The sequence below is a fragment of the Salmo salar genome, chromosome ssa18 (genome assembly GCF_905237065.1).
Source record: "Salmo salar chromosome ssa18, Ssal_v3.1, whole genome shotgun sequence".
In the NCBI taxonomy this organism is placed as follows: domain Eukaryota; kingdom Metazoa; phylum Chordata; class Actinopteri; order Salmoniformes; family Salmonidae; genus Salmo; species Salmo salar.
In genome coordinates, this window is record NC_059459.1 from 65,786,293 (window position 1) to 65,814,008 (window position 27,716).

General features: G+C 47.6%; 1 protein-coding gene across 3 annotated transcripts in view; it reads left to right on the plus strand.

Annotated features, from left to right (window-relative positions):
* The window catches only part of LOC106577771 (neuroligin-2), a 335,052-nt gene that overhangs the window by 34,046 nt on the left and 273,290 nt on the right, over positions 1-27,716 (plus strand). Inside the window, exon 2 of one of the 3 annotated variants that reach the window (XM_045701405.1) lies at positions 10,692-10,752. The exons of the other annotated variants lie outside the window; for them this stretch is intronic. The gene's annotated coding sequence lies outside the window, so the exon portion shown is untranslated. The remainder of the gene's footprint in view (positions 1-10,691; positions 10,753-27,716) is intronic. 3 annotated transcript variants of the gene reach the window in all.

Below are 27,716 nucleotides of genomic sequence, written 5' to 3' on the forward strand. Positions count from 1 at the left end.
CTCACACACAGTAACAATAGAACATACAGTGGCTTATGTAGCTTCTCCTTCACCCTCCCCGCCTCCTGTTCTCTGTCAGTAAGAGAAACACACACACACACACACACACACCCACGCACACACCAACACACACTGTGTGAGACGACAGCTGACGACAGCTGCATATCTCCCCGTCCCCTTGCAGCAATGGCAGCCGGGCCTGGCGGGCCTCATCCCTCACATACACACACACACACACACACACACATACACACACACACACACACACACACACACACACACACACACACACACACACACACACACACACACACACACATAACACACACACACACACACACATAACACACACACACATAACGCACACACACACACACAACACACACACACACACACACACTCACACACATATAACACACACACACACAACCCACACACACACACACAAACACACGCAAATACACACACACACACACACACACACATAACAAACACACACATAACAAACACACACAAATACACACACACAACACACACAAACACCTAGCTCATCCCTCATGGGGTGTCTGACAGTCAGTGATGGAGCGGCTGATGTGCAGCAGGGATTATCTGCAGGGCTGTGGGTCCCATATTGGAGCAACATCAGCATAGCCCCTCCAAGAATAAACAGACCAGCGCTTTGATGGAGGAAAATGAGAAAGGCTGGGAGAGAATGATTCAAACAAAGAATGAAAAGGCGGATGGAGAGAAGTAGGGAGAGGAGGGGGGAACAACACCGATAGAGGCACACGCGCACACGCAGTCTGAGCACGTGCACACACACACACACACACACACACACACACACACACACACACACACACACACACACACACACACACACACACACACACACACACATACTGAAGAGTAGCACTCTCTCTAACACACATACTGAATGCACACACACAATGCTGACATGCATACTTAGTACACACTGATGTAGAACACACACAAACCACACAATATCAGTGCACTCAGTTATACTGACACTGAATACAGTCATACACAGACATACACACATAAGTAACAATGCCTGGATTATGTATGCACATAATGAAGTCACTCATGCAGGCAGAATTAATTCTGTAGGTGGCATTATCCTTGTTTAATGGAAAGACACACATGCACACACACACATAGACTCTCTCTCTCTCTCTCTCTCTCTCTCTCTCTCTCTCTCTCTCTCTCTCTCTCTCTCATAGATACACTCACAAATTTAACTTGGCAAAAGAGCAATACACACATAGATACACACATAGACACACACATAGACACACACATAGACACACACAGGCTTATGCTAGCGATACAGTTGACTGTCACCCTCATTTATCGCTTTGTGGCACAAATGTCACTTCAATGGCAGCCATACTGATCTCTTTATTAAAGCACAGTGACAAGTTCATAGACTTACTGAGTGCAGCTATGCCATTGTCATCAAATAGCATATTATGATATATTCTAAAGGTTGCCTGAGCACGGATGTCTATCAAAATACACCACTCAGACAGCTAATGTGTAGTGACGTGAGAGAAAATAATTCCATGAATGAATGCAGACCTCACATGTATCAGCTCACACACACAGAAACACAAATCATGTCCCATGTGACACGTGTACACGCACAGGCGTACACCTGGTTTTTCTCACCTGTCCGGTTTCCCTGTCTCCTCTCTTACCAATGCTCTGCCCCTGGTTCCGTATGTGTATGTGTGTGTGTGTGTGTCTGTGTGGGTGTGCTTTGTGTTTGTGTGTGTGAGGCCCTCCAGCGCAGGTGCAGGTGGAGATTGTGTTTTTGAAGCTGTTTCTGGGCACACAGGTGGACATGCAAAGGCACAGCTACACACCCTCCCCAGAGGATTCATCACAATGCCCAGGTGTGTGTGTGTGTGTGTGTGTGTGTGTGTGTGTGTGTGTGTGTGTGTGTGTGTGTGTGTGTGTGTGTGTGTGTGTGTGTGTGTGTGTGTGTGTGTGTGTGTGAATATCCGATGGCTCACATATTCACAATACCTAGATGTGAAACTTGGCATGGCATGGAATGCCGGAGCTGTGTGTGTGTGTGTCTACATGCCTGTGTGTGTGTGTGTGTCTACATGCCTGTGTATGTTTGCCAAATGCTTAGATAGTGACACCGCTGCTTAATGTCTACAGAATAGGAATCGGAAACGCTTCATTTCCACTTCACATACCATGACTCTTTTTGACATACATATTTACAACACTCAGAAGGAGATTTGGGACTGTTTACAAACATCCACAGTGCTCATTTAGGTAAACACTTGGGATGCGTGCCAAATGGCACCCTATTCCCTACATAGTGCACTATGGTCCCTGGTCAAAGGTAGTATACTATGTAGGGAATAGGCTGCCATTTGGGACACAGCCCCTACCATCTAAAACGTTCCTATTCCTCAGGATAGCTGTTATTCACTGATAAGCTGTGACGTGTTTTTTTGTGGCATGGCTGTAGTTTTACAGAGGTGTGTGCGTGTGTGCGTGCGTGTGTGTGTGACTGTGTGTGTGTGTGTGGCATGGAGGCGGTATTATAAGGACATAAAATGCTCCGGACAGGACACTGTGTATTATAGGGAGATTACACTGTGCCATTTCCATGTTGATAAGTAGTGCCCTAAAAAATATGCATTGCTGAGAATGCGGACAGAATCATGGAATCCAGACATTAAAACAGAATTCAATTGAACTCAGTAGGAATTCAACAAATGTATTGAACTTATTAGAAAATGCATTAATTTACCCAAGTTAATAATAAGACCTGAACACAATGCAATACTCATTCGTATTTTCCTGCAACTTTCTGAAATGGCATAGGAATGCCCCGGTGTGTGTGTGTGTGTGTGTGTGTGTGTGTGTGTGTGTGTGTGTGTGTGTGTGTGTGTGTGTGTGTGTGTGTGTGTGTGTGTGTGTGTGTTTGTGCGTGCGTGCTTGCGTGTTTGTACGTGTGTGCGTGCGTGCGTGCGTGCGTGTGTGTGTGTGCAATAACCATCTTCTGGTAGAGATGGAAGGCGTTCCCAAAATCAATTCAAATCACATTTTATTAGTCACATGCGCCGATTACAACAGGTGTAGACCTTAAAGTGAAATGCTTACTTACGAGCCCCTAACCAGCAATGCAGTCCAAAAAAAATATGGATAAGAATAAGAGATAAAAGTAACAAGTAATTAAAGAGTAGCAGTAAAATAACAATAGCGAGACTATATACAGGGGGTACCGATAAAGAGTCAATGTGCGGGGGCACCGGTTAGTTGGGGTAGTATGTACAGTTATTAAAGTGATAGAGTAGCAGTGGTGTAAAAGGGGGGCAATGCAAATGGTCTGGGTAGCCATTTGACTAAATGTTCAGGAGTCTTATGGCTTGGGGGTAGAAGCTGTTTAGAAGCCTCTTGGACCTAGACTTGGCGCTACGGTACCGCTTGCCATGCGGTAGCAGAGAGAACAGTCTATGACTAGGGTGGCTGGAGTCTTTGACAATTCTTTGGGCCTTCATCTGACACTGCCTGGTATAGAGGTCCTGGATGGCAGGAAGCTTGGCCCTAGTGATGGACTGGGCCGTTCGCACTACCCTCTGTGGTGCCTTGCGAACGGAGGCCGAGAAGTTGCCATACCAGGCAGTGGTGCAACCAGTCAGGATGCCTTCGATGGTGCCGATGGTGCAGCTGTAGAACCTTTTGAGGATCTGAGGACCCATGCCAAATCTTTTCAGTCTCCTGAGGGGGAATAGGTTTTGTCATGCCCTCTTCACAAGTGTCTTGGTGTGCTTGGACCATGTTAGTTTGTTGGGGATGTGGACACCAAGGAAATTGAAGCTCTCAACCTGCTCCACTGCAGCCCCGTCGATGAGAATGGGGGTGTGCTTTGTCCTCCTTTTCCTGTAGTCCACAATCATCTCCTTTGTCTTGATCACGTTGAGGGAGAGGTTGTTGTCCTGGCACCACATGGCCAGGTCTCCTCCCACAAGCCTACCAGACGAGCGCCGCCTCTGGGTGTGCGTTTTTTTGTTTTCTTATGGTGGAATACAGTTCATTCAATGCTGCCAGCCTCTGACTGTGGTGGTATGTAAACAGCTACGAAGAATACAGATGAAAACTCTCTCGGTAGGTAGTGTGGTCTTCAGCTTATCAGGAGATACTCTACCTCAGGTGAGCAATAGCTCGAGACTTCCTTAGATATCGTGCACCAGATGTTATTTACAAAAATACATAGTCCGCCACCGCTTGTCTTACCAGACGCTGCTGTTCTATCCTGCCAGCCAGCTGTATGTTGATTTTGTCGTCGTTCAGCCACAACTCCGTGAAGCATAAGATGTTACAGTTTTTAATGTCCCGTTGGTAGTTTAATCTTCTGCGTAACTCATCGATTTTTTTCTCCAAGGATTGCACGTTTGCTAGCAGAATGGAGGGAAGTGGGGGTTTATTTGATCGCCTACAAATTCTCAGAAGGCAGCCCGCCCAACCACCGGCTCTTACTCCACCTCCTCTTCTCTCAGATCACGGGGATCGGCGCCTGTTCCCGAGGAAGCACTATATCCTTTGCGTCGGGCTCGTCAGAGTCTTCTCAATTCAATGTTTATTACAAAGTAGCCTATGCCTACCTGGTAGAATGATATCAGGATTATTTGCATCAATCTAGTGGCCATTTGTTTAGAAAATTCTGCAATCACATGAGCGCTACAGAAACATTGCTAATCCAAACAACGGTCTCTGGCTGGTGAGCACTTGAATTAACGGGTAACTACACCAAGAAATCTACTTTTTTTAGATTCTTCCCGGACCTCAAAAGTGTGGACTTACAAGTGTGGACTTACAACATCACATTTTTGTTGTTTTTCTATTAATTTAAAGTGTGATTTTGAGAGGTAAAACCAAAAACAAGTGGGGAAAAACAGAAACCTGGAAAAACAAAACTGAGAAACACGGAATTTGGAAAAAAACGGAATCAGCCAAAAAATACAACAGATTTTATAGGGCTGTAGATAATGACAGTTGCTGCTTGACCGTTGAGAGAGGATTGAGAGAGGGAGAGGGAGAGACAGAGAGCGAGATGGAGAGAGAGACTGAGAGACAGAGGGAGCGAGAGCGAGATGTGAAAGGATTACACCATTACTGACCTGGGCTCGGCATTACCACCGGCTCACCTCAGGGAGAAGAGAGGGAGGGGGGGGAGGAGAGAGAGAAACAAGGGGGAGGGAGATAGACAGACCAGAGAAAGGGGGATGAAGAGGGAGGGAGAGACCCAGAGAGGGAGAGAGGGTATGTTATGAAAGGGGGATGAAGAGGGAGGGAGAGACCCAGAGAGGGAGAGAGGGTATGTTATGAAAGGGGGGATGGAGAGGGAGGGAGAGACCCAGAGAGGGAGAGAGGGTATGTTATGAAAGGGGATGGAGAGGGAGGGAGAGACCCAGAGAGGGAGAGAGGGTATGTTATGAATGGTGGATGAAGAGGGAGGGAGAGACCCAGAGAGGGAGAGAGCGTATGTTATGAAAGGGGGATGAAGAGGGAGGGAGAGACCCACAGAGGGAGAGAGCGTATGTTATGAAAGGGGGATGAAGAGGGAGGGAGAGACCCAGAGAGGGAGAGAGGGTATGTTATGAAAGGGGGATGGAGAGGGAGGGAGAGACCCAGAGAGGGAGAGAGGGTATGTTATGAAAGGGGGATGGAGAGGGAGGGAGAGACCCAGAGAGGGAGAGAGGGTATGTTATGAAAGGGGGATGGAGAGGCAACAGGAATAGAGGCTAGTCATTATAAGGATAAAATACATGTACAGCAGGGAGAAAGAAGTACTTGATAGCTACCAGTAAGAAAGAGACAGAGAGAGCGAGAGAGTGCATTAAATAACAAAATCATGAATGATGCATTGAAGAAGGAACTGTTTGATGTATAGAGGGATGGAGGAGAAAAGGGTTGTTGGAAGTATATAGAGATTGAAGAGCATCTTATAGAAAGGGAATGGTAAAAGGGATTGGCAACAAAGGAGAATGGAGGATGTGAGATGTACAATAGAGAGAAGCCAGTCAAAGAAAAGATGACTTGAGTACAGTAAGTGAAGCATGAATCCAGGGAACCAAATAACGGAGAGTGAAGGGTTAATAGAAACAGAGGATCAAGAAATAGAGAGAGAGAGTGAAATGGGTTGATGGAGAGAGGTGGTAGAAGCAATAGGTGACAGAGGAGAAGTGATCCTAAATGATCCAGTTGTTATTCCTCCTCCTGTGAATCAATCCGGTGATCACACTCTCGGTGGTCTCTGAACTACCATCCATCCATTGATTGATCCAACTTAGGGGTGTGTGTGAACCTACATGTTTGCCTTCTTCTTTAGGAGCAGTTTACAAGAAGTACTCTCCCACTACCCATGTAGTTTACGACTCACCCCACTGCTATCCTTGAGTGTGGGAGTATCTCAGAGAAAGAGAGACTTGTATCATCAGTTACAAGCCATGGAGGTAGCTGTGTGTGTGAGCGTGGGTGGGTGTGTGTGTGGGTGTGTGTATGGGATGACACAAATTCTGTTAAAGAGCGACTGCCCCTAAAAAGCAACCAATCCCTTTGAAAACGGCCTATGTGGCATCGATATCAGTCCAAAACATGTATTCTAGTGTCAAAACTGACTACAAAGTGAAAATAGGATCATTTTGGTGATAAAGTCAGTCTTGTCTAAAATGGAGTTTGGGATCTTAGTGTGTCACAACGAGTAAATGAAGGTTGGGTTTGGATTACAATTATGTCAACAAGTCATGCCCCCTTTTGACAAGCTCCTTTTGCAAATCGCTACCTCCTTCCAATTCCACTTCCGCTTCCCTTTATTAAGGGGACTCTGGCCCAGGTGCCTGCGTAGGTGTGTTCTCCTTGCGTTCGTTTTGGAACGGAGCTGCCTCCCAGGGAATGAGCCAGGTGTCCCGTTCAAAGACCACGGGGAAGTCGGATCAAAACAAAAGTGACGGCATACGGAGTAGGAGCACAGAGTAAGATTCTGTGTTTTCACATGCAAAACGGATTTCTTTTGATAATAACGCTAATCTGCCTTCCCAGTGAGAACTAGTTAGAAAATTGTCTTCAGGAAGTATTCACACCTCTTGAATCTTTCCACATTTTGTTGTGTTACAGCCTGAATTCAAATGGATTAAATTGTGATGTTTTTGTCACTGGCCTACGCACATAAGTGGAATTATGTTTTTCAAAATGTTGTCTTGAGTCAGTAAGGCAAAAATGTGCTTAACAAGTCAGATAATAAATTGCATGGACTCACTCTGTGTGCAATAATTGTCTTTGACATGATGTGTGAATGACTACCTCATCTCTGTACCCCATACATACAATTATCTGTAAGGTCCTTCAGTTAAGCAGTGAATTTCAAACACAGATTCAACCACAAAGACCAGGGAAGTTTTCCATTGCCTCACAAACAAGGGCAACTATTGGTAGATGGGTAAAAATGTAAAAAGCAGACATTGAATGTCCCTTTGAGCATGGTGAAGTTATTAATTACACTTTGGATGGTGTATCAGTACACCCAGTCACTACAAAGATACAGATGTCCTTCCTAACTCAGATGCAAGAGAGGAAGGAAACGGCTCAGGGATTTCAACATGATGCCAATGGTGACTTTAAAACAGTTCCAGAGTTTAATGGCTGTGATAGGGGAAAACTGAGGATGGATCAACAACCGTATTTATACCACAATACTAACATAAATGAGTGAAAAGAAAGAAGCCTGTATAGAATAAAAATATTCCAAAACATGCATCCTGTTTGCAACAAGGCACTAAAGTTATACTGCAAATGATGTGGCAAAGCAATTTTTGTCCATTTGTTTGGGGCAAATCCAATACAACACATTACTGAGTACCATTTTCCATATTTTTAAGCATAGTGGTGGCTGCATCCTGTTATGGGTATGCTTGTAATCGTTAAGGACTGGGGATTATTTGATGAAAAATTATTTTTGGCCTTACTGCTATTACCATTGAATAACAGATTCACTTCATGAAACAACAGATAGTCCCCCCCCAAAAGAAATCTAAAGGAAGTTTGTTCTGAAGTGTCTGTCATATATCTGAGAGGTAGAAGAAAGACCAGAATAAAAAAATGTGCACCTCCTATTTTTGGCTCTAAACAGTCTAAGCTGGTACCGTGGGACATTCAGATGAGTTTTGTGAGGCCTGTGGGTGTCCTAGTGCAAACGAGTTGGTGAGAGTATATACGTGTTGGTGAGAGTCTCACCTTTACACAGAGGGGTCATATTAGTGTGTAGCCCAAACTGTTTGGACGCTACAGACAGAAGTTGGCAGATCGGTTGTACTGACTTCAGACGAGTCCCAAGACGCCAATTTGTAGGGGGTCCACATTTTGTCTATATATTGTATTTATATTTGCAGTATGAACTCAAGTTGTGATTTTCATCAGAGTTGACATTTTCCATGCTCAACTAGACGTTGACTGGTGATAGTTTCAACTACTATGCTGTTATCTAAAGCTCAATAATAACGATATCAAGACCTGAACCTCAGTAATCCTTCAGATATAGCTAGCTATTTCCTGTTAGTGTTAGCTATGATCTATCTCTATAATCTCTGACATAATGAAAAGCTTCAATTAGACTCGATTCTAGAATGTTGGCCGTGTTCCGGCGCATCATGGCAGTAAGAGGAAGCAGAAGTTTGGTGTCAAGGGTCACAGTGCAGCGAGAGAGATGAGAGGAGGGGTTTAGTGACAGATGCCATAACATTCCTGTTATGGCATCATAGCTGTCAGTTTGTCTGGCTGGCTGACTGGCTTTTTACAGAAATCTAGGCCAACTGAAGCTGCTTCACTTCAGATTCAGACCAGTCCATTACTGTCCAATAACCTGAAATATTAATTATTATCTTTCTCTATTACCATCCAGTAATCAGTCTTTGCTAGTTGCGTAAAATCTATGTAATGATACCGTCCAAAAATGAGAGCAGTCCTGTGATTTAAATCCCAATTATTCTTTGAAGCCTAAATGTGAAAGTAGGTCCGGTTCCCTCTCGTTTTTGTGTCAAAAGGGGAGTGAAACAACGACTCGGCTAGATCGGTCGATACAGAGCAGCAACTGGTGCAGGGAGGGATCGTTGGAAAACCCTGGGCATTGGCCAATGGAACCTTCTGCAATTAATCCTATTACTCCTGCCATTCAAATAAGCAGGGCACAGAGCTTTAGGGGTTTGTACTCACTGGTACAGAACAATCAATTCTAGACAGATAGAAATGTACTATGTGAAAGACACAAGAGACTTTGTATGTATTTTATTAAACCTTTTTTAACTAGGCAAGTCAGTTAAGAACAAATTCTTATTTACAATGACAGCCTACCCCAGCTAAACCCGGATGACGCTGGGCAAATTGTGCGCCACTCTATGGGACTCCCAATCACGGCCAGTTGTGATACAGCCTGGACTTGAACCTGGGTCTGTAGTGACGCCTCTAGCACTGAGATGCAGTGCCTTAGACCGCTGCGCCACTCGGGAGCCCCAAGTGAGGACGATATATCATGTGGAATTGAGTACCGTGTCATGTCTATATGATCGCTCTGAATCGGTCTTTATGTTGGATACACCACAGATAGCCCCTGTTTTGCCCCTAAAAACCGCTACAGGGTCAAATATTTTTCAGATCTCTAATTGCTGAGGGTGAGAGTAATCTTGTCCTACATCTGTGGTTAGCGGCATCTAAGTGCCTCCAATCCACCTGTGTACTATATGAGAATCTCAGCTCCCCTTCATCGTCACATGGTCGATGCTGTCAGGCTGAGCCAGCTGTCTTCACCTCAGCAGCACTCTCCCTCCCAGCTGGTGAACCTATTAGTATTACACTTATAGTAGCGGCCATATTCATTTTTCAGGCTTTAATGGCTTGTCAAGCTCTTAGTCGTACCACTCTATTAAAGTTATTAGTCAGTGTTCTATGTTTATGAGTTTTGGATGAGGTAGCGGGCTGGCGTCTTTGGGAGGGAAGAGGGGAAGTGTTGGCGCCATGTTCCTGGATTAACGTCCTGTGTCCGGGCTTGTATTTATAAAGGGTGTCAGAGTAGGACTCGTGTTCTAGGATCAGTTTTGGCTTTTAGATCATAATGGATATGAGTATATGACCGTGGCGGGGGGGGGCTGATCCTAGATTAGCACTGCTGCTCACTGCCTCCGTATATATTGGCCGTGTTAGCTCATTCCTGTTTGCCTATACACACATGGACATGGGATTATGGCCTTGTGTGATGATATATTACACAGAGATTGTGAAGTCACACCTTTCTTCATGGAACGTGTTGTGGCGAGCAAGTGGTTAGTGAAGTGTGAATGTGATTGAATGTGAATCTGTGTGTTCAAGATCCACCAACCCAAGGGAGTTGAGTCCTGTCTGGTTTTAGTGTTTGAGAGGCTTATCACTGATAAAGTAAAGGGTATAGACAGAAGTGTATTTTGTGAACCCAAACAGACATCTTTTGAAAGAAAATGAACTTGACAGAATCGTCGACAAAGAGTCTTACACCTTGACAAAGGTTTTCCACAATAGGTAAAACATTTGTGCAGGACTAATTTACTTATTCCTATAATCCGCTTTAATATCCTCATGGTCTCTAAACTCTATTTTACCTACCTCTTAATTTCCTCCAGTGGAGCTCCAGAACTACAGGGGCAGACACTGGCAACTCAGCCCAGACATCAGTCACCCAGGGTAAGTACAGAGCGCCTCAACCACCATCCCTGGTCCTGGTGAGGCCTCTCCATAGTTCTCACCCTGCTCTTCAACAAGCTAACTATTCCACAAGTACGACCGGTCAAAGTAGTGTCGTGTCAAGATGGCCTCTAGTTAAATATGAATTAGCTGGTATTTACCCTCTTCGGGGAAAGGTGATGATGTTAACCTGCAGATGCTTCACTGACTGTGGATCAGGATGAGGGTTGTATGAGGGCCAGTGTAATAACTTTCATGACTTTTTCCCAAATGGCACTCTATTCCCTATAGTGCCCTGGTCAAAAGTAGTGCACTACATAGGGAATAGGGTGCTATGAGTGTTAGCCTGGTCCCAGATCTGTTTGAGCTGTACAGCCAACTCCTGTAGTTGTTTGGTATGACAATGACCATAGGAGATAGCTAACACAGGAGAAAACAGATGTGGGACCAGGCTATAAGAGGGTAAGAGGTCTTGGAGAAGATAAGAGAAGATAAGAGGAGAGAAGATAAGAGGTCTTGGAGAAACTGTATCCAAGGTTTATTATAGCTGTTTATCCTTTAGCTGCTGTTTTGTTATAATAATTTACAACAACAAATGCCCATAGTTTTACCACGAGGCCCATCGTTTATTAGTGGTGAACATCGACAGATAATAGTGGGTAATATCTACAGATATTAGTGGGTAACATCAACAGATATTAGTGGGTAATATCTACAGATATTAGTGGGTAACATCAGCAGATGTTAGTGGGTAACATCAGCAGATATTAGTGGGTAACATCTACAGATATTAGTGGGTAACATCAGCAGATTTTAGTGGGTAACATCAACAGATATTAGTGGGTAACATCTACAGATATTAGAGGGTAACATCTACAGATATTAGAGGGTAACATCTACAGATATTAGTGGGTAACATCTACAGATATTAGTGGGTAACATCTACAGATATTAGAGGGTAACATCTACAGATATTAGAGGGTAACATCAGCAGATATAAGTGGGTAACATCTACAGATATTAGAGGGTAACATCTACAGATATTAGAGGGTAACATCAACAGATATTAGTGGGTAACATCAACAGATATTAGTGGGTAACATCAACAGATATAAGTGGGTAACATCTACAGATATTAGAGGGTAACATCTACAGATATTAGAGGGTAACATCAACAGATATTAGTGGGTAACATCTACAGATATTAGTGGGTAACATCTACAGATATTAGTGGGTAACATCAACAGATATAAGTGGGTAACATCAGCAGATATAAGTGGGTAACATCTACAGATATTAGAGGGTAACATCTACAGATATTAGAGGGTAACATCAGCAGATATTAGTGGGTAACATCAGCAGATATTAGTGTGTAACATCAGCAGATATTAGAGGGTAACATCTACAGATATTAGTGGGTAACATCAGCAGATATTAGTGGGTAACATCAGCAGATATTAGTGGGTAACATCAGCAGATATAAGTGGGTAACATCTACAGATATTAGTGGGTAACATCAGCAGATATAAGTGGGTAACATCAACAGATTTTAGTGGGTAACATCAGCAGATATTAGTGGGTAACATCAGCAGATATAAGTGGGTAACATCTACAGATATTAGAGGGTAACATCTACAGATATTAGAGGGTAACATCAACAGATATTAGTGGGTAACATCTACAGATATTAGTGGGTAACATCAACAGATATTAGTGGGTAACATCAGCAGATATTAGTGGGTAACATCAGCAGATGTTAGTGGGTAACATCAACAGATAATAGTGGGTAATATCAGCAGATATTAGTGGGTAACATCAGCAGATATTAGTGGGTAACATCTACAGATATTAGAGGGTAACATCTACAGATATTAGAGGGTAACATCAGCAGATTTTAGTGGGTAACATCAACAGATATTAGTGGGTAACATCTACAGATATTAGAGGGTAACATCTACAGATATTAGAGGGTAACATCAACAGATATTAGTGGGTAACATCTACAGATATTAGTGGGTAACATCTACAGATATTAGTGGGTAACATCTACAGATATTAGTGGGTAACATCTACAGATATTAGTGGGTAACATCTACAGATATTAGTGGGTAACATCTACAGATATTAGTGGGTAACATCAGCAGATATAAGTGGGTAACATCTACAGATATTAGAGGGTAACATCTACAGATATTAGTGGGTAACATCAGCAGATATTAGTGGGTAACATCAGCAGATATTAGTGGGTAACATCAGCAGATATAAGTGGGTAACATCTACAGATATTAGTGGGTAACATCAGCAGATATAAGTGGGTAACATCAGCAGATTTTAGTGTGTAACATCAGCAGATATTAGTGGGTAACATCAGCAGATATAAGTGGGTAACATCTACAGGTATTAGAGGGTAACATCTACAGATATAAGTGGGTAAAATCAGCAGATTTTAGTGTGGAGGTAACATCAGCAGATATTAGAGGGTAACATCTACAGATATTAGTGGGTAACATCAGCAGATGTTAGTGGGTAACATCAGCAGATATTAGGAATAGATGGGGATGGGTAAGCATTATTGTCTGCCCTCAAGGACGCAGCTAGGGTGCAGGGAGAGTGCATCCCAAATGGCACCCTATTCCCTTATAGTATACTACTTTTGACCAGAACCCTATAGGCGCTAGTCAAAAGTAGTTCTACTATATAAGAAATAGGGAGTCTCCGCTGAAATAGAGGCCTGCTTTCTTGGACTCACCACCAATGTTCCCTCTCATTTTTGGTGGCACTGAGCAAATTTTAGCTCTTGTGAGCAGAAACTTGAACTTTTGTGCAACTTCCCCGCACATTTAAAGTGAACACTGAGGCTGTACCCTTACAGTTTGAGACAGTTGTCAATAGGCTATTGTGGCTATTTGAGCATAATGTAGGCCTACCAACTAAACCAATGGAGCAAATCACCGAACATTTTCCGATGGAAATAGCTTTTGATATCATATAGCCTACAGTATCCTAAATGTGGTGCTCAATGCAGGTCTACATTGCATGAGACTTTTAAAAACGTTTTTACATTATGAAGGGCTTACATTAATTAAGGATTTTTTACTTGGTCTGTAACACCATGGGCCAAAAAGGTTACTGTAAATTGCATTGTATTAGAGGGAAGATTGCTCACCACTGAACTGAACACCCCCACCTACTGAACACTGAGCTCTCCTCTCTCCTACTCTCTCATTTTCTCTCACCTTACTCATTTTTCACTTTACTTATCTCTCTCTCTCTCCCACTCAATCCTTTTTCTCTCTCTCTGTCTCTCTCTCACTCTCTCTCGTTCTCTCTCTTTCTCAGTATTCCAGATTTAATAGTCCTCTTTATGATGGTTTTCTCCCAGTAAACCAATCCGTCTTCTATTCTCCCCTTTCCTCGCTCTCTTGTTCCTCCATATCAGATGGGATACGTTATACTCCATCCCTCCCCTCCAGCTCCCTCTTTATTACTCCATCCCTTCCCTCCAGCTCCCTCTTTATTACTCCATCCATCCCTCCCCTCCAGCTCCCTCTTTATTACTTCATCCCTCCCCTCCAGCTCCCTCTTTATTACTCCATCCCTTCCCTCCAGCTCCCTCCTTATTACTTCATCCCTCCCCTCCAGCTTCCTTTTTTTACTCCATCTCTCCCATCCAGCTCCCTCTTTATTACTCCATCCCTCCCCTCCAACTCCCTCTTTATTACTCCATCCCTTCCCTCCAGCTCCTTCTTTATTACTCCATCTCTCCCCCCAGCTCCCTCTTTTTTACTCCATCCCTTCCCTCCAGCTCCCTCCTTATTACTTCATCCCTCCCCTCCAGCTCCCTCCTTATTACTTCATCCCTCCCCTCCAGCTCCCTCTTTTTTACTCCATCTCTCCCCTCCAGCTCCTTCTTTATTACTCCATCCCTCCCCTCCAACTCCCTCTTTATTACTCCATCCCTTCCCTCCAGCTCCCTCTTTATTACTCCATCTCTCCCCCCAGCTCTCTCTTTTTTACTCCATCCCTTCCCTCCAGCTCCCTCCATATTACTTCATCCCTCCCCTCCAGCTCCCTCTTTTTTACTCCATCCCTCCCCTCCAGCTCCCTCCTTATTACTTCATCCTTCCCCTCCAGCTCCCTCTTTATTATTCCATCTCTCCCCTCCAGCTCCCTCTTTATTACTTCATCCCACCCCTCCAGCTCCCTCCTTTTTACTCCATCTCTTCCCTCTTGCTCCCTCCTTATTACTTCATCCCGCCAGCTCACTCTTTATTACTCCATCCCTTCCCTCCAGCTCCCTCCTTATTACTCCATCTCTCCCCTCCAGCTCCCCTTTTTACTCCTTCCCTCCAGCTCCCTCCTTATTACTTCATCCCTCCCCTCCAGCTCCCTCCTTGTTACGTCATCCCTCCCCTCCCCTCCAGCTCCCTCTTTTTACTCCATCCCACCCCTCCAGCTCCCTCTTTTTTACTCCATCCCTCCCCTCCAGCTCCTTCTTTATTTCTCCATCCCTCCCCTCCAGCTCCCTCTTTATTTCTCCATCCCTCCCCTCCAGTTCCTTCTTTATTTCTCCAGCCCTCCCCTCCAGCTCCTTCTTTATTTCTCCATCCCTCCCCTCCAGTTCCTTCTTTATTTCTCCATCCCTCCCCTCCAGCTCCTTCTTTATTTCTCCATCCCTCCCCTCCAGTTCCTTCTTTATTTCTCCATCCCTTCCCTCCAGCTCCCTCTTTTTACTCCATCACACCCCTCCAGCTCCCTCTTTTTACTCCATCCCTCCCCTCCAGCTCCTTCTTTATTTCTCCATCCCTCCCCTCCAGTCTTCTCTTTTTTATTCCATCCCTCCCCTCCAGCTCCCTCTTTATTACACCATCCCTCCCCTCCAGCTCTATTTGTATTACTCCATCTCCCCTCCAGCTCTATTTTCATTACATCATCCCTTCCCTCCAGCTCCCTCATTATTTCATCCCTCCCCTCCAGCTCCCTCTTTATTACTCCATCCCTCCCCTTCAGCTCGCTCTTTATTACTCCATCCCACCCCTCCAGCTCCCTCTTTTTTACTCCATCTTTCCCCTCCCTCTTTATTACTTCATCCCACCCCTCCAACACCCTCTTTTATACTCCATCCCTTCCCTCCAGCTCCCTCCTTATTACTTCATCCCTCCCCTCCAGCTCCCTCTTTTTTACTCCATCCATCCATCCATCCCTCCCCTCCATCTCCCTCCTTATTACTTCATCCCACCCCTCCAGCTCCCCTCCTTTTTACTCCATCTCTTCCCTCTTGCTCCCTCCTTATTACTTCATCCCGCCAGCTCACTCTTTATTACTCCATCCCTTCCCTCCAGCTCCCTCCTTATTACTCCATCTCTCCCCTCCAGCTCCCTCTTTTTTACTCCTTCCCTCCAGCTCCCTCCTTATTACTTCATCCCTCCAGCTCCCTCCTTGTTACGTCATCCCTCCCCTCCAGCTCCCTCTTTTTTACTCCATCCCACCCCTCCAGCTCCCTCTTTTTTACTCCATCCCTCCCCTCCAGCTCCTTCTTTATTTCTCCATCCCTCCCCTCCAGCTCCCTCTTTATTTCTCCATCCCTCCCCTCCAGTTCCTTCTTTATTTCTCCAGCCCTCCCCTCCAGCTCCTTCTTTATTACTCCATCCCTCCCCTCCAACTCCCTCTTTATTACTCCATCCCTTCCCTCCAGCTCCTTCTTTATTACTCCATCTCTCCCCCCAGCTCCCTCTTTTTTACTCCATCCCTTCCCTCCAGCTCCCTCCTTATTACTTCATCCCTCCCCTCCAGCTCCCTCCTTATTACTTCATCCCTCCCCTCCAGCTCCCTCTTTTTTACTCCATCTCTCCCCTCCAGCTCCTTCTTTATTACTCCATCCCTCCCCTCCAACTCCCTCTTTATTACTCCATCCCTTCCCTCCAGCTCCCACTTTATTACTCCATCCCACCCCTCCAGCTCTCTTTTTTACTCCATCTTTCCCCTCCCTCTTTATTACTTCATCCCACCCCTCCAGCTCCCTCTTTTTTACTCCTTCCCTTCCCTCCAGCTCCCTCCTTATTACTTCATCCCTCCCCTCCAGCTCCCTCTTTTTTACTCCATCCCTCCCCTCCAGCTCCCTCCTTATTACTTCATCCTTCCCCTCCAGCTCCCTCTTTATTATTCCATCTCTCCCCTCCAGCTCCCTCTTTATTACTTCATCCCACCCCTCCAGCTCCCTCCTTTTTACTCCATCTCTTCCCTCTTGCTCCCTCCTTATTACTTCATCCCGCCAGCTCACTCTTTATTACTCCATCCCTTCCCTCCAGCTCCCTCCTTATTACTCCATCTCTCCCCTCCAGCTCCCCTCTTTTTACTCCTTCCCTCCAGCTCCCTCCATATTACTTCATCCCTCCAGCTCCCTCCTTGTTACGTCATCCCTCCCCTCCAGCTCCCTCTTTTTTACTCCATCCCACCCCTCCAGCTCCCTCTTTTTTACTCCATCCCTCCCCTCCAGCTCCTTCTTTATTTCTCCATCCCTCCCCTCCAGCTCCCTCTTTATTTCTCCATCCCTCCCCTCCAGTTCCTTCTTTATTTCTCCAGCCCTCCCCTCCAGCTCCTTCTTTATTACTCCATCCCTCCCCTCCAACTCCCTCTTTATTACTCCATCCCTTCCCTCCAGCTCCTTCTTTATTACTCCATATCTCCCCCCAGCTCCCTCTTTTTTACTCCATCCCTTCCCTCCAGCTCCCTCCTTATTACTTCATCCCTCCCCTCCAGCTCCCTCCTTATTACTTCATCCCTCCCCTCCAGCTCCCTCTTTTTTACTCCATCTCTCCCCTCCAGCTCCTTCTTTATTACTCCATCCCTCCCCTCCAACTCCCTCTTTATTACTCCATCCCTTCCCTCCAGCTCCCTCTTTATTACTCCATCTCTCCCCCCAGCTCTCTCTTTTTTACTCCATCCCAACCCTCCAGCTCCCTCTTTATTACTCCATCCCTCCCCTTCAGCTCGCTCTTTATTACTCCATCCCACCCCTCCAGCTCCCTCTTTTTACTCCATCTTTCCCCTCCCTCTTTATTACTTCATCCCACCCCTCCAGCTCCCTCTTTTACTCCTTCCCTTCCTCCAGCTCCCTCCTTATTACTTCATCCCTCCCCTCCAGCTCCCCTTTTTTTACTCCATCCCTCCCCTCCAGCTCCCTCCTTATTACTTCATCCTTCCCCTCCAGCTCCCTCTTTATTATTCCATCTCTCCCCTCCAGCTCCCTCTTTATTACTTCATCCCACCCCTCCAGCTCCCTCCTTTTTACTCCATCTCTTCCCTCTTGCTCCCTCCTTATTACTTCATCCCGCCAGCTCACTCTTTATTACTCCATCCCTTCCCTCCAGCTCCCTCCTTATTACTCCATCTCTCCCCTCCAGCTCCCTCTTTTTTACTCCTTCCCTCCAGCTCCCTCCTTATTACTTCATGCCTCCCCTCCAGCTCCCTCCTTGTTACGTCATCCCTCCCCTCCCCTCCAGCTCCCTCTTTTTTACTCCATCCCACCCCTCCAGCTCCCTCTTTTTTACTCCATCCCTCCCCTCCAGCTCCTTCTTTATTTCTCCATCCCTCCCCTCCAGCTCCCTCTTTATTTCTCCATCCCTCCCCTCCAGTTCCGTCTTTATTTCTCCAGCCCTCCCCTCCAGCTCCTTCTTTATTTCTCCATCCCTCCCCTCCAGTTCCTTCTTTATTTCTCCATCCCTCCCCTCCAGCTCCTTCTTTATTTCTCCATCCCTCCCCTCCAGTTCCTTCTTTATTTCTCCATCCCTTCCCTCCAGCTCCCTCTTTTTTACTCCATCCCACACCTCCAGCTCCCTCTTTTTTACTCCATCCCTCCCCTCCAGCTCCTTCTTTATTTCTCCATCCCTCCCCCTCCAGTCTTCTCTTTTTTATTCCATCCCTCCCCTCCAGCTCCCTCTTTATTACTCCATCCCTCCCCTCCAGCTCTATTTGTATTACTCCATCCCCCCTCCAGCTCTATTTTCATTACATCATCCCTTCCCTCCAGCTCCCTCCTTATTATTTCATCCCTCCCCTCCAGCTCCCTCTTTATTACTCCATCCCTCCCCTTCAGCTCGCTCTTTATTACTCCATCCCACCCCTCCAGCTCCCTCTTTTTTACTCCATCTTTCCCCTCCCTCTTTATTACTTCATCCCACCCCTCCAGCTCCCTCTTTTTTACTCCATCCCTTCCCTCCAGCTCCCTCCTTATTACTTCATCCCTCCCCTCCAGCTCCCTCTTTTTTACTCCATCCCTCCCCTCCAGCTCCCTCCTTATTACTTCATCCTTCCCCTCCAGCTCCCTCTTTATTATTCCATCTCTCCCCTCCAGCTCCCTCTTTATTACTTCATCCCACCCCTCCAGCTCCCTCCTTTTTACTCCATCTCTTCCCTCTTGCTCCCTCCTTATTACTTCATCCCGCCAGCTCACTCTTTATTACTCCATCCCTTCCCTCCAGCTCCCTCCTTATTACTCCATCTCTCCCCTCCAGCTCCCTCTTTTTTACTCCTTCCCTCCAGCTCCCTCCTTATTACTTCATCCCTCCAGCTCCCTCCTTGTTACGTCATCCCTCCCCTCCAGCTCCCTCTTTTTTACTCCATCCCACCCCTCCAGCTCCCTCTTTTTACTCCATCCCTCCCCTCCAGCTCCTTCTTTATTTCTCCATCCCTGCCCTCCAGCTCCCTCTTTATTTCTCCATCCCTCCCCTCCAGTTCCTTCTTTATTTCTCCAGCCCTCCCCTCCAGCTCCTTCTTTATTACTCCATCCCTCCCCTCCAACTCCCTCTTTATTACTCCATCCCTTCCCTCCAGCTCCTTCTTTATTACTCCATATCTCCCCCAGCTCCCTCTTTTTTACTCCATCCCTTCCCTCCAGCTCCCTCCTTATTACTTCATCCCTCCCCTCCAGCTCCCTCTTTATTACTTCATCCCACCTCCAGCTCCCTCCTTTTTACTCCATCTCTTCCCTCTTGCTCCCTCCTTATTACTTCATCCCGCCAGCTCACTCTTTATTACTCCATCCCTTCCCTCCAGCTCCTCCTTATTACTCCATCTCTCCCCTCCAGCTCCCTCTTTTTTACTCCTTCCCTCCAGCTCCCTCCTTATTACTTCATCCCTCCAGCTCCTCCTTGTTCGTCATCCCTCCCCTCCAGCTCCCTCTTTTACTCCATCCCACCCCTCCAGCTCCCTCTTTTACTCCATCCCTCCCCTCCAGCTCCTTCTTTATTTCTCCATCCCTGCCCTCCAGCTCCCTCTTTATTTCTCCATCCCTCCCCTCCAGTTCCTTCTTTATTTCTCCAGCCCCTCCCCTCCAGCTCCTTCTTTAACTCCATCCCTCCCCTCCAACTCCCTCTTTATTACTCCATCCCTTCCCTCCAGCTCCTTCTTTATTACTCCATATCTCCCCCAGCTCCCTCTTTTTTACTCCATCCCTTCCCTCCAGCTCCCTCCTTATTACTTCATCCCTCCCCTCCAGCTCCCTCCTTATTACTTCATCCCTCCCCTCCAGCTCCCTCTTTTTTACTCCATCTCTCCCCTCCAGCTCCTTCTTTATTACTCCATCCCTCCCCTCCAACTCCCTCTTTATTACTCCATCCCTTCCCTCCAGCTCCTCTTTATTACTCCATCTCTCCCCCCCAGCTCTCTCTTTTTTACTCCATCCCTTCCCTCCAGCTCCCTCTTTATTACTTCATCCCACCCCTCCAGCTCCCTCCTTTTTACTCCATCTCTTCCCTCTTGCTCCCTCCTTATTACTTCATCCCGCCAGCTTCACTCTTTATTACTCCATCCCTTCCCTCCAGCTCCCTCCTTATTACTCCATCTCTCCACTCCAGCTCCCTCTTTTACTCCTTCCTCCAGCTCCCTCCTTATTACTTCATCCCTCCCCTCCAGCTCCCTCCTTGTTACGTCATCCCTCCCCTCCCCTCCAGCTCCCTCTTTTTACTCCATCCCACCCCTCCAGCTCCCTCTTTTTACTCCATCCCTCCCCTCCAGCTCCTTCTTTATTTCTCCATCCCTCCCCTCCAGCTCCCTCTTTATTTCTCCATCCCTCCCCTCCAGTTCCTTCTTTATTTCTCCAGCCCTCCCCTCCAGCTCCTTCTTTATTTCTCCATCCCTCCCCTCCAGTTCCTTCTTTATTTCTCCATCCCTCCCCTCCAGCTCCTTCTTTATTTCTCCATCCCTCCCCTCCAGCTCCCTCTTTATTACTTCATCCCACCCCTCCAGCTCCCTCCTTTTTACTCCATCTCTTCCCTCTTGCTCCCTCCTTATTACTTCATCCCGCCAGCTCACTCTTTATTACTCCATCCCTTCCCTCCAGCTCCCTCCTTATTACTCCATCTCTCCCCTCCAGCTCCCTCTTTTTTACTCCTTCCCTCCAGCTCCCTCCTTATTACTTCATCCCTCCCCTCCAGCTCCCTCCTTGTTACGTCATCCCTCCCCTCCCCTCCCCTCCAGCTCCCTCTTTTTACTCCATCCCACCCCTCCAGCTCCCTCTTTTTACTCCATACCTCCCCTCCAGCTCCTTCTTTATTTCTCCATCCCTCCCCTCCAGCTCCCTCTTTATTTCTCCATCCCTCCCCTCCAGTTCCTTCTTTATTTCTCCAGCCCTCCCCTCCAGCTCCTTCTTTATTTCTCCATCCCTCCCCTCCAGTTCCTTCTTTATTTCTCCATCCCTCCCCTCCAGCTCCTTCTTTATTTCTCCATCCCTCCCCTCCAGTTCCTTCTTTATTTCTCCATCCCTTCCTCCAGCTCCCTCTTTTTACTCCATCCCACCCCTCCAGCTCCCTCTTTTTACTCCATCCCTCCCCTCCAGCTCCTTCTTTATTTCTCCATCCCTCCCCTCCAGTCTTCTCTTTTTTATTCCATCCCTCCCCTCCAGCTCCCTCTTTATTACTCCATCCCTCCCTCCAGCTCTATTTGTATTACTCCATCCCCCTCCAGCTCTATTTTCATTACATCATCCCTTCCCTCCAGCTCCCTCCTTATTATTTCATCCCTCCCCTCCAGCTCCCTCCTTATTACTCCATCTCTCCCCTCCAGCTCCCTCTTTTTACTCCTTCCCTCCAGCTCCCTCCTTATTACTCCATCTCTCCCCTCCAGCTCCCTCTTTTTACTCCTTCCCTCCAGCTCCCTCCTTATTACTTCATCCCTCCAGCTCCCTCCTTGTTACGTCATCCCTCCCCTCCAGCTCCTCTTTTTACTCCATCCCACCCCTCCAGCTCCCTCTTTTTACTCCATCCCTCCCCTCCAGCTCCTTCTTTATTTCTCCATCCCTGCCCTCCAGCTCCCTCTTCATTTCTCCATCCCTCCCCTCCAGTTCCTTCTTTATTTCTCCAGCCCTCCCCTCCAGCTCCTTCTTTATTACTCCATCCCTCCCTCCAACTCCCTCTTTATTACTCCATCCCTTCCCTCCAGCTCCTTCTTTATTACTCCATATCTCCCCCCAGCTCCCTCTTTTTTACTCCATCCCTTCCTCCAGCTCCCTCCTTATTACTTCATCCCTCCCCTTCAGCTCCCTCCTTATTACTTCATCCCTCCTCCAGCTCCCTCTTTTTTACTCCATCTCTCCCCTCCAGCTCCTTCTTTATTACTCCATCCCTCCCCTCCAACTCCCTCTTTATTACTCCATCCCTTCCCTCCAGCTCCCTCTTTATTACTCCATCTCTCCCCCCCAGCTCTCTCTTTTTTACTCCATCCCTTCCCTCCAGCTCCCTCTTTATTACTCCATCCCTCCCCTTCAGCTCGCTCTTTATTACTCCATCCCACCCCTCCAGCTCCCTCCTTTTACTCCATCTCTTCCCTCTTGCTCCCTCCTTATTACTTCATCCCGCCAGCTCACTCTTTATTACTCCATCCCTTCCCTCCAGCTCCCTCCTTATTTCTCCATCCCTCCCCTCCAGCTCCTTCTTTATTTCTCCATCCCTCCCCTCCAGCTCCTTCTTTATTTCTCCATCCCTGCCCTCCAGCTCCCTCTTCATTTCTCCATCCCTCCCCTCCAGTTCCTTCTTTATTTCTCCAGCCCTCCCCTCCAGCTCCTTCTTTATTACTCCATCCCTCCCCTCCAACTCCCTCTTTATTACTCCATCCCTTCCCTCCAGCTCCTTCTTTATTACTCCATATCTCCCCCCAGCTCCCTCTTTTTTACTCCATCCCTTCCCTCCAGCTCCCTCCTTATTACTTCATCCCTCCCCTTCAGCTCCCTCCTTATTACTTCATCCCTCCCCTCCAGCTCCCTCTTTTTTACTCCATCTCTCCCCTCCAGCTCCTTCTTTATTACTCCATCCCTCCCCTCCAACTCCCTCTTTATTACTCCATCCCTTCCCTCCAGCTCCCTCTTTATTACTCCATCTCTCCCCCCAGCTCTCTCTTTTTTACTCCATCCCTTCCCTCCAGCTCCCTCTTTATTACTCCATCCCTCCCCTTCAGCTCGCTCTTTATTACTCCATCCCACCCCTCCAGCTCCCTCCTTTTTACTCCATCTCTTCCCTCTTGCTCCCTCCTTATTACTTCATCCCGCCAGCTCACTCTTTATTACTCCATCCCTTCCCTCCAGCTCCCTCCTTATTACTCCATCTCTCCCCTCCAGCTCCCTCTTTTTTACTCCTTCCCTCCAGCTCCCTCCTTATTACTTCATCCCTCCCCTCCAGCTCCCTCCTTGTTACGTCATCCCTCCCCCTCCCCTCCAGCTCCCTCTTTTTTACTCCATCCCACCCCTCCAGCTCCCCTCTTTTTACTCCATCCCTCCCCTCCAGCTCCTTCTTTATTTCTCCATCCCTCCCCTCCAGCTCCCTCTTTATTTCTCCATCCCTCCCCTCCAGTTCCTTCTTTATTTCTCCAGCCCCTCCCCTCCAGCTCCTTCTTTATTTCTCCATCCCTCCCCTCCAGTTCCTTCTTTATTTCTCCATCCCTCCCCTCCAGCTCCTTCTTTATTTCTCCATCCCTCCCCTCCAGCTCCCTCTTTATTACTTCATCCCACCCCTCCAGCTCCCTCCTTTTTACTCCATCTCTTCCCTCTTGCTCCCTCCTTATTACTTCATCCCGCCAGCTCACTCTTTATTACTCCATCCCTTCCCTCCAGCTCCCTCCTTATTACTCCATCTCTCCCCTCCAGCTCCCCTCTTTTACTCCTTCCCTCCAGCTCCCTCCTTATTACTTCATCCCTCCCCTCCAGCTCCCTCCTTGTTACGTCATCCCTCCCCTCCCCTCCAGCTCCCTCTTTTTACTCCATCCCACCCCTCCAGCTCCCTCTTTTTTACTCCATCCCTCCCCTCCAGCTCCTTCTTTATTTCTCCATCCCTCCCCTCCAGCTCCCTCTTTATTTCTCCATCCCTCCCCTCCAGTTCCTTCTTTATTTCTCCAGCCCTCCCCTCCAGCTCCTTCTTTATTTCTCCATCCCTCCCCTCCAGTTCCTTCTTTATTTCTCCATCCCTCCCCTCCAGCTCCTTCTTTATTTCTCCATCCCTCCCCTCCAGTTCCTTCTTTATTTCTCCATCCCTTCCCTCCAGCTCCCTCTTTTTTACTCCATCCCACCCCTCCAGCTCCCTCTTTTTTACTCCATCCCTCCCCTCCAGCTCCTTCTTTATTTCTCCATCCCTCCCCTCCAGTCTTCTCTTTTTATTCCATCCCTCCCCTCCAGCTCCCTCTTTATTACTCCATCCCTCCCCTCCAGCTCTATTTGTATTACTCCATCCCCCTCCAGCTCTATTTTCATTACATCATCCCTTCCTCCAGCTCCCTCCTTATTATTTCATCCCTCCCCTCCAGCTCCCCTCTTTATTACTCCATCCCTCCCCTTCAGCTCGCTCTTTATTACTCCATCCCACCCCTCCAGCTCCCTCTTTTTTACTCCATCTTTCCCCTCCCTCTTTATTACTTCATCCCACCCCTCCAGCTCCCTCTTTTTACTCCATCCCTTCCTCCAGCTCCCTCCTTATTACTTCATCCCTCCCCTCCAGCTCCCTCTTTTTACTCCATCCCTCCCCTCCAGCTCCCTCCTTATTACTTCATCCTTCCCTCCAGCTCCCTCTTTATTATTCCATCTCTCCCCTCCAGCTCCCTCTTTATTACTTCATCCCACCCCTCCAGCTCCCTCCTTTTTACTCCATCTCTTCCCTCTTGCTCCCTCCTTATTACTTCATCCCGCCAGCTCACTCTTTATTACTCCATCCCTTCCCTCCAGCTCCCTCCTTATTACTCCATCTCTCCCCTCCAGCTCCCTCTTTTTTACTCCTTCCCTCCAGCTCCCTCCTTATTACTTCATCCCTCCAGCTCCCTCCTTGTTACGTCATCCCTCCCCTCCAGCTCCCTCTTTTTTACTCCATCCCACCCCTCCAGCTCCCTCTTTTTACTCCATCCCTCCCCTCCAGCTCCTTCTTTATTTCTCCATCCCTCCCCTCCAGCTCCCTCTTTATTTCTCCATCCCTCCCTCCAGTTCCTTCTTTATTTCTCCAGCCCTCAACTCCAGCTCCTTCTTTATTTCTCCATCCCTCCCCTCCAGTTCCTTCTTTATTTCTCCATCCCTCCCCTCCAGCTCCCTCTTTATTTCTCCATCCCTCCCCTACAGTTCCTTCTTTATTTCTCCATCGCTTCCCACCAGCTCCCTCTTTTTTACTCCATCCCACCCCTCCAGCTCCCTCTTTTTTACTCCATCCCTCCCCTCCAGCTCCTTCTTTATTTCTCCATCCCTCCCCTCCAGCTCCCTCTTTATTACTCCATCCCTCCCCTCCATCTCCCTCTTTATTACTCCATCCCTCCCCTCCAGCTCTATTTGTATTACTCCATCCCCCTCCAGCTCTATTTTCATTACATTATCCCTTCCCTCCAGCTCCCTCCCTTATTATTTCATCCCTCCCCTCCAGCTCCCTCTTTATTACTCCATCCCTCCCTTCAGCTCGCTCTTTATTACTCCATCCCACCCCTCCAGCTCCCTCTTTTTACTCCATCTTTTCCCCTCCTCTTTATTACTTCATCCCACCCCTCCAGCTCCCCTCTTTTTACTCCATCTCTCCCCTCAGCTCCCTCCTTATTTCTCCATCCCTCCCGCTTAGCTCCTTATTTATTACTCCATCCCACCCTCCAGCTCCCTCTTTTTACTCCATCCCACACCTCCATCTCCTCCTTATTACTCCATCCCTCCCCTCCAGCTCCCTCTTTATTACTTTATCCCTCCCCTCCAGCTCCCTCTTTTTACTCCATCCCACCCCTCCAGCTCCCTCTTTTACTCCATCCCTCCCCTCCAGCTCCTTCTTTATTTCTCCATCCCTCCCCTCCAGCTCCCCTCTTTATTTCTCCATCCCTCCCCTCCAGTTCCTTCTTTATTTCTCCAGCCCTCCCCTCCAGCTCCTTCTTTATTTCTCCATCCCTCCCCTCCAGCTCCCTCTTTATTTCTCCATCCCTCCCCTCCAGTTCCTTCTTTATTTCTCCAGCCCTCCCCTCCAGCTCCTTCTTTATTTCTCCATCCCTCCCCCTCCAGTTCCTTCTTTATTTCTCCATCCCTCCCCTCCAGCTCCTTCTTTATTTCTCCATCCCTCCCCTCCAGTTCCTTCTTTATTTCTCCATCCCTTCCCTCCAGCTCCCTCTTTTTACTCCATCCCACCCCTCCAGCTCCCCTCTTTTTTACTCCATCCCTCCCCTCCAGCTCCTTCTTTATTTCTCCATCCCTCCCCTCCAGTCTTCTCTTTTTATTCCATCCCTCCCCTCCAGCTCCCTCTTTATTACTCCATCCCTCCCCTCCAGCTCTATTTGTGTTACTCCATCCCCCTCCAGCTCTATTTTCATTACATCATCCCTTCCCTCCAGCTCCCTCCTTATTATTTCATCCCTCCTCCAGCTCCCTCCTTATTACTCCATCTCTCCCCTCCAGCTCCCTCTTTTTACTCCTTCCTCCAGCTCCCTCCTTATTACTCCATCTCTCCCCTCCAGCTCCCTCTTTTTACTCCTTCCTCCAGCTCCCTCCTTATTACTTCATCCCTCCAGCTCCCTCCTTGTTACGTCATCCCTCCCTCCAGCTCCCTCTTTTTACTCCATCCCACCCTCCAGCTCCCTCTTTTACTCCATCCCTCCCCTCCAGCTCCCCTTCTTTATTTCTCCATCCCTGCCCTCCAGCTCCCTCTTCATTTCTCCATCCCTCCCCTCCAGTTCCTTCTTTATTTCTCCAGCCCTCCCCTCCAGCTCCTTCTTTATTACTCCATCCCTCCTCCAACTCCCTCTATTACTCCATCCCTTCCCTCCAGCTCCTTCTTTATTACTCCATATCTCCCCAGCTCCCTCTTTTATCTCCATCCCTTCCCTCCAGCTCCCTCCTTATTACTTCATCCCTCCCTTCAGCTCCCTCCTTATTACTTCATCCCTCCCCTCCAGCTCCCTCTTTTTACTCCATCTCTCCCTCCAGCTCCTTCTTTATTACTCCATCCCTCCCTCCAACTCCCTCTTTATTACTCCATCCCTTCCCTCCAGCTCCCTCTTTGTTACTCCATCTCTCCCCCAGCTCTCTCTTTTTACTCCATCCCTTCCCTCCAGCTCCCTCTTTATTACTCCATCCCTCCCTTCAGCTCGCTCTTTATTACTCCATCCCACCCCTCCAGCTCCCTCCTTTTACTCCATCTCTTCCCTCTTGCTCCCTCCTTATTACTTCATCCGCCAGCTCACTCTTTATTACTCCATCCCTTCCCTCCAGCTCCCTCCTTATTTCTCCATCCCTCCCCTCCAGCTCCTTCTTTATTTCTCCATCCCTCCCCTCCAGCTCCTTCTTTATTTCTCCATCCCTGCCCTCCAGCTCCCTCTTCATTTCTCCATCCCTCCCCTCCAGTTCCTTCTTTATTTCTCCAGCCCTCCCCTCCAGCTCCTTCTTTATTACTCCATCCCTCCCCTCCAACTCCCTCTTTATTACTCCATCCCTTCCCTCCAGCTCCTTCTTTATTACTCCATATCTCCCCCAGCTCCCT